This window comes from Schistocerca piceifrons, chromosome 6 (genome assembly GCF_021461385.2).
Source record: "Schistocerca piceifrons isolate TAMUIC-IGC-003096 chromosome 6, iqSchPice1.1, whole genome shotgun sequence".
In the NCBI taxonomy this organism is placed as follows: domain Eukaryota; kingdom Metazoa; phylum Arthropoda; class Insecta; order Orthoptera; family Acrididae; genus Schistocerca; species Schistocerca piceifrons.
Window position 1 is genome coordinate 236,429,516 of NC_060143.1, and position 7,478 is coordinate 236,436,993.

Genomic DNA, 7,478 nt, shown 5'->3' on the forward strand with positions numbered 1-7,478 from the left:
AATCATGGAAAGCGCGAATAATTGGACGACCTGGGAGGGATTTGAACGGGTGTCCTCCTGAATGTCAAACCCCTGTCTTAAACACTACGCCATTTCGATCGGTTTGCTGAATAGTAGCTGGGAGTTTATATCGTGGCAATACCTGGTGGGTGTAATGTTGAAACCTCTCAGTGTGTGATGGCCCCACTGAGCTGCCTTCGGCCTTCACAAACAGTATCAACATACCGTTAATGATCATTACTGTTCGCAATTAATGTTCCTATATGATTTGATTCGTGAATAAATGTTAAATAGTTTGTGTTCCTATATTCACTTGTGCCTTCAGCGTTTGTTTCTACACTTATTTGCACCTCTTTTGTCGGTACACCTGAGCTTTCGATTCAGGGGAGAAGCATAGTTTTCATGAGACAGCCACAGCGACATTTTAATGGGCAAATATCGTCATTTCGCAATTTAAGCGTCATACATTTATAGGTAGACTCATTGTATATATAATCCAGTCTTTGCTTTCCATTTTGTTTATTACGATTTCGTGTTATATTTCCTGCCACGCGGAGTGGCCATGCGGTTTGAGGCACCATGTCACGGATTGTGCGGTCCCTCCCGCCAGAGGTTGGAGTCCTCACTCGAGCATGGGTGTGTGTGTTGTTCGTAGCATAAGTTAGTTTAACTAGTGTGTAAGTCTAGGGACCGATGACCTCCACAGTTTGGTCCCTTAGGAATTCACACACATTTGAACATTTGCTATATTTCTTTGTTTCCCTTCCTCTTTCCTTGTCTCGTCTGCTAGAGCGTGTGTGTGAATGTCTGTGTGTGACACTTCCATGTACTGCACTTCCTGTACAATAATTCTTTGAGTGGCAGTGGCAGTTTAGCCAACTTCCGTTTAGAGGTTAAGTAGCTTCTGCTGTGCCAAAGATACATTAGAGGACAGTGCTCAGCAACTATCGTAGAGCTGATACAGGTAGCCGGAACCTATTCTCTCTGTCCATTTCCGCTAATACGTGAGGACTTGCGTCCCTCAGTGTGGAACGTCATTGTTCGCTGGGTCGTCGGAAGATGAAGTTGTCTGCTCTGGTCATCTCTTATAACGTAAGATACGTCGTTCGAATGTATAAGGATCTGGTTGAGTTTGAGATGCTAATACGTTTCTTGGAAGTATATACATACTGCAGTATCTACTTCACTTATGGAGTGTGGCTATGGTTATTAATACTAAAGTTTTTTAATGCTCTTTTTTTATCCTACCGCTATTCGTCGGTGGGAGTGTGGTTTGACAAACCTATGTCTCAGTCAACTTCAGTCATTATATGTGTGAGTGGGTTTTGTGTGTGTGTCGTCAGGAGTGCCCCAGGGAAGTGTGATAGGACGGCTCTTGTTTTCTGTATACACAAATAATTTGGCGGCCAGTGTGGGCAGCAGTCTTCGGTTGTTTGCTGATGAAGCCGTGGTGCACGGCATGGTGCCAAAGTTGAGTTACTGTAGGAAGGTACAAGACGACATAGACAAAATTTCCAGTTGGTGTGACGAATGGTAGCTAGCCCTAACATGGTAGCTGTGGAAAAATGTAAGGTGATGTTAATGAGTAGGAAGATCAAGCCTGTTCGGGTACTGTGTTACTAGTGTCTGCTTGACACAGTCAAGTCTTTCAAGTATCTGGGCGTAACGTTCCAAAGCGATATGAGATGGAACGAGCATTTGAGAACTGTGGTCGCCTTCAGTGTATTGGAAAAATTTAAGGAAAGAGTGGATCACCTGTAAAGGAGACCGCATCTAGCTTTACTGTATGGTTAAATGATGATGGCGTCCTCTTGGGTAAAATATTCCGGAGGTAAAATAGTCCCCCATTCGGATCTCAGGGCGGGGACTACTCAAGCGGATGTCGTTATCAGAAGAAAGAAAACTGGCGTTCTACGGATCGGAGCGTGGAATGTCAGATCCCTTAATCGGGCAGGTAGGTTAGAAAATTTAAAAAGGGAAATGGATAGGTTAAAGTCAGATATAGTGGGAATTAGTTAAGTTCGGTGGCAGGAGGAATAAGACTTCTGGTCAGGTGACTACAGAGTTATAAACAGAAAATCAAATAGGGGTAATGCAGGAGTAGGTTTAATAATGAAGAGGAAAATAGGAATGCGGGTAAGCTACTACAAACAGCATAGTGAACGCATTATGATAGATACGAAGCCCACGCCTACCACAGTAGTACAAGTTTATATGCCAACTGGCTCTGCAGATGACGAGGAAATTGAAGAAATGTATGATGAAATAAAAGAAATTATTCAAATAGTGAAGGGAGACGATAATTTAATAGTCATGGGTGATTGGAATTCGTCAGTAGGAAAAGGGAGAGAAGGAAACGTAGTAGGTGAATGTGGATTGGGGGTAAGAAACGAAAGAGGAAGCCGCCTGGTAGAATTCTGCGCAGAGCACAACTTAATCATAGCTAACACTTGGTTCAAGAATGATAAAAGAAGACTGTATACATGGAAGAAACCTGGAGATACTGACAGGTTTCAGATAGATTATATAATGGTAAGACAGAGATTTAGGAACCAGGTTTTAAATTGTAAGACATTTCCTGGGGCAGATGTGGACTCTGACCACATTCTTTTGGTCATGAGCTGTAGATTAAAACTGAAGAAAATGCAAAAACGTGGAAATTTAAGAAGATGGGACCTGCATAAACTGAAAGAACCAGAGGTTGTACAGAGTTTCAGGGAGAGCATAAGGGAACAATTGACAGAAATGAGGGAAAGAAATACAGTAGAAGAAGAATGAGCAGCTTTGAGGGATGAAATATTGAAGGCAGCAGAGAAACAAGTAGGTAAAAATACGAGGGCTAGTAGAAATCCTTGGGTAACAGAAGAAATATTGAATTTAACTGATGAAAGGAGAAAATATAAAAATGCAATAAATGAAGCAGGCAGAAAGGAATACAAACGTCTCAAAAATGAGATCGACAGGAAGTGCAAAATGGCTAAGCAGGGATGACTAGAGGACAAATGTAAGGATGTAGAGGCATATTTCACAAGGGGTCAGATAGATACAGCCTACAGGAAAATTAAAGAGACCTTTAGAGAGAAGAGAACCACTTGTCTGAATATCAAGAGCTCAGATGGAAACCCAGTTCTAAGCAAAGAAAGGAAAGCAGAAAGGTGGAAGGAGTATATAGAGGGTCTATACAAGGGCGATGTACTTGAGGACAATATTTTGGAAATGAAAGGGGATGTAGATGAAGATGAAATGGGAGATATGATACTGCGTGAAGAGTTCAACAGAGCACTGAAAGACCTGAGTCGAAACAAGGCCCCGGGAGTAGACAACATTCCATTAGAACTACTGATGGCCTTGGGAGAGCCAGGCATGACAAAACTCTACCATCTGGTGAGCAAGATGTATGAGACAGGCGAAATACCCACAGACTTCAAGAAGAATATAATTATTCCAATCCCAAAGAAAGCAGGTGCTGACAGATGTGAAAATTACCGAACTATCAGTTTAATAAGTCACGGATGCAAAATACTAACGCGAATTCTTTACAGACGAATGGAAAAACTTTTAGTAGCCGACCTCGGGGAAGATCAGTTTGGATTCCGTAGAAATGTTGGAACACGTGAGACAATACTGACCCTAAGACTATTCTTGAAAGCTAGATTAAGGGATGGTAAACCTACGTTTCTAGCAGTTGTAGACTTAGAGAAAGCTTTTGACATTGTTGACTGGAATACGCTCTTTCAATTTCTGAAGGTGGCAGGGGTAAAATACAGGGAGCGAAAAGCTATTTGCAATTTGTACAGAAACCAGATGGCAGTTATAAGAGTGGAGGGACATGAAAGGGAAGCAGTGGTTGGGAAGGGAGTGAGACAAGGATGTAGCCTCTCCCCAATGTTATTCAATCTGTATATTGAGCAAGCAGTGAAGGAAACAATAGAAAAATTTGGAGTAGGCATTAAAATCCATGGAGAAGAAATAAAAACTTTGAGGTTCGCTGTTGACATTGTAGTTTTGTCAGAGACAGCAAAGGACTTGGAAGAGCAGTTGAACGGAATGGATAGTGTCTTGAAAGGAGGATACAAGGTGAATATCAACAAAAGCAAAACGAGTATAATGGAATGTAGTCGAATTAAGTCAGGTGATGCTGACGGAATTAGATTAGGAAATGAGACACTTAAAGTAGTAAAGGAGTTTTGCTATTTGGGGAGCAAAATAACTGATGATGGTCGAAGTAGAGAGGATATAAAATGTAGACTGGCAATAGCAAGGAAAGCATTTCTGAAGAAGAGAAATTTGTTAACATCGAGTGTAGATTTAAGTGTGAGGAAGTCGTTTCTGAAAGTATTTGTATGGAGTGTAGCCATGTATGGAAATGAAACATGGACGATAAATAATTTGGACAAGAAGAGAATAGAATCTTTCGAAATGTGGTGCTACAGAAGAATGCTGAAGATTAGATGGGTAGATCACATAACTAATGAGGAAGTGTTGAATAGGATTGGGGAGAGGAGAAGTTTGTGGCACAACTTGACTAGAAGAAGGGATCGGTTGATGGAAAAGTGTTCTGAGGCATCAAGGGATCACCAGTTTAGTATTGGAGGGCAGTGTGGAGGGTAAAAATCGTAGAGGGAGACCAAGAGACGAATACACTAAGCAGATTAAGAAGGATGTAGGTTGCAGTAGGTACTGGGAGATGAAGAAGCTTGCACTGGATAGAGTAGCAAGGAGAGCTGCATCAAACCAGTCTCAGGACTGAAGACCACAACAACAACAACAACATATAGGATGCTGGTGCGTCCTATTCTTGAGTACTGCTCGAGTGTTTGGGATCCGCACCATGTCGGACTGAAGAAAGACATCGAAGCAATTATGAGACGGGCTGATATATTTGTTAATGGTAGGTTCGAGCAACACGTCAGTGTTACGGCGATGCTTCAGGAACTCAAATGGGAGTCCCTAGAGGGTAGACGACGTTCTTTTCGAGAAACACTGCTGTCAAAATTTACAGAACCGGCATTTGAAGCTGACTGCCGAACGATTCTACTGCTGCTAACATACACTACTGGCCATTAATATTGCTACAACACGAAGATGACGTGCTACAGACGCGAAATTTAACCGATAGGAAGAAGATGCTGTGATATGCAAAGTATTAGCTTTTCAGAGCATTCACATAAGCTTGGCGTCGGTGGCGACACCTACAACGTGCTGACATGAGGAAAGTTTCCAACCGATTTCTCATACACAAACAGCAGTTGACCGGCGTTGCCTGGTGAAACGTTGTTGTGATGCCTCGTGTAAGGAGGAGAAATTCGTACCATCACGTTTCCGACTTTGATAAAAGCCTATCGCGATTGCGGTTTATCGTATCGCGACATTGCTGCTCGCGTTGGTCGAGATCCAATGACTGATAGCAGAATATGGAATGGGTGGGTTTAGGAGGGTAATACGGAACGCCGTGCCGGATCCCAACTTCCTTGTATCACTAGCAGTCGAGATGGTAGGCATCTTATCCGCGTGGCTGTAACGGATCGTGCAGCCACGTATCAATCCCTGAGTCAACAGATGGACACGTTTGCAAGACAACAACCATCTGCACGAGCAGTTCGACGACTTTTGCAGCAGCATGGACTATTAACTCGGAGACCATGGCTGCGGCTACCCTTGACGCTGCATCACAGACAGGAGCGCCTGCGATGGTGTACTCAACGACGAACCTGGGTGCACGAATGGCAAAACGTCATTTTTCGGATGAATCCAGTTTCTGTTTACAGCTTCATGATGGTCGCATCCGTGTTTGGCGACATCGCGGTGAACGCACATTGGAAGCGTGTATTCGTCATCGCCATACTGGCTTATCACTCGGCGTGATAGTATAGGGTGACACGTCTCGGTCACCTCTTGTTCGCATTGACGGCACTTTGAACAGTGGACGTTACATTTCCGATGTGTTACGACCCGTGATTCTACCCTTCATTCGGTCCCTGCGAAACCCTACATTTCAGCAGGATAATGCACGACCGCATGTTGTAGGTCCTGTACGGGTCTTTCTGGATACAGAAAATGTTCGACTGTTGCCCTGGCCAGCACATTCTACAGATCTCTCACCAACTGAAAACGTCTGGTCAATGGTGGCCGAACCACTAGCTCGTCACAATACGCCAGTGACTACTCTTGATGAACTGTGGTATCGTGTCGAAGCTGCATGGGCAGCTGTACCTGTACACGCCATCCAAGCTCTGTTTGACTCAATGCCCAGGCGTATCAAGGCCGTCATTACGGTCAGATGTGGCTGTTCTGGGTACTGGTTTCTCAGGATCTATGCACCCAAATAGCGTGAAAATGTAATCACATGTCAGTTCTAGAATAATATATTTGTCCAATAAATACCCGTTTATCATCTGCATTTCGTCTTGGTGTAGCAGTTTTAATGGCCAGTAGTCCACATTGCGCGTGAGGACCACGAAGACAAGAAACGAGAAATTAGGGCTCATACGGAGGCATACACACAGTCGTTTTTCCCTCACTCTGTTTGCTAGTGGTAAACGGTGCCCTCCGCCACGCACCTTACAGTGGCTTGCTGAGTATGTATGTAGGTGTGGATGTAGATGTAGATTACTTTTTCCGTGTTTCAGTTTAAATTCATTTCGTGAGTTCGTGTTTCTTTGGTTGGTTGGAGCACGTGCGTTGCCGCCATGTGGAGAGTCTTCAGTTCAACGTTCTTATCCATTCAAGCAAAGTAACTGATGATGGCCAAAGTAGAGAGCCTATAAAATGTAGACTGCCAACGGCAACCAAAACATATCTGAAGAAGAGAAATCTGTTAACGTCCAATATAGACTCAAGTGTTAGGAAGTCTTTTCTGAAGGTATTTGTCTCGAGTGTAGCCATGTATGGAAGTGAAACGTGGACGGTAAAAAGTTTGGACAATTATAGAATAGAAGCTCTTGAATGTGATGCTACAGAATACTGTTGAAGATTAGAGGCGTAGATCACTTAACTAATGAGGAGGTACTGAATAGAATAGGGGACCAAGAAATTTGAGGCACAACTTCACACAATGAAGGAATCGACTGATAGGAAAGAATCTGATACGTCAAGCGATCACCAATTCAGTACTGGAGGGAAGTGTGGGGGAGTAAAAATCGTACAGAGAGACCAAGACCAAGAGGTGAGTAAAGTAAACAGATTCAGAAATATGTAGATTGCAGTAGCTATTCGAAGATGAAGAAGCTTGCACTGTTAGAGTAGCATGAAGTGCTGCATCAAAGCAGTCTTCGGACTGAAGACCACAACAACACTAATAACAAGCAGTGCTTTATATAGGTAGTACTATACAAACATTTTGTATACCAATGTCTTTGTGTTACCGTCCTGCAACATGAACGAAGGTTGTGGTATCGAGGATTAGGGTTATATAAACCTCAGTTACAGTCACTTAAAAAGTAAGCACATGACTTAAGAGTTACAATGTGTCCCTAAAG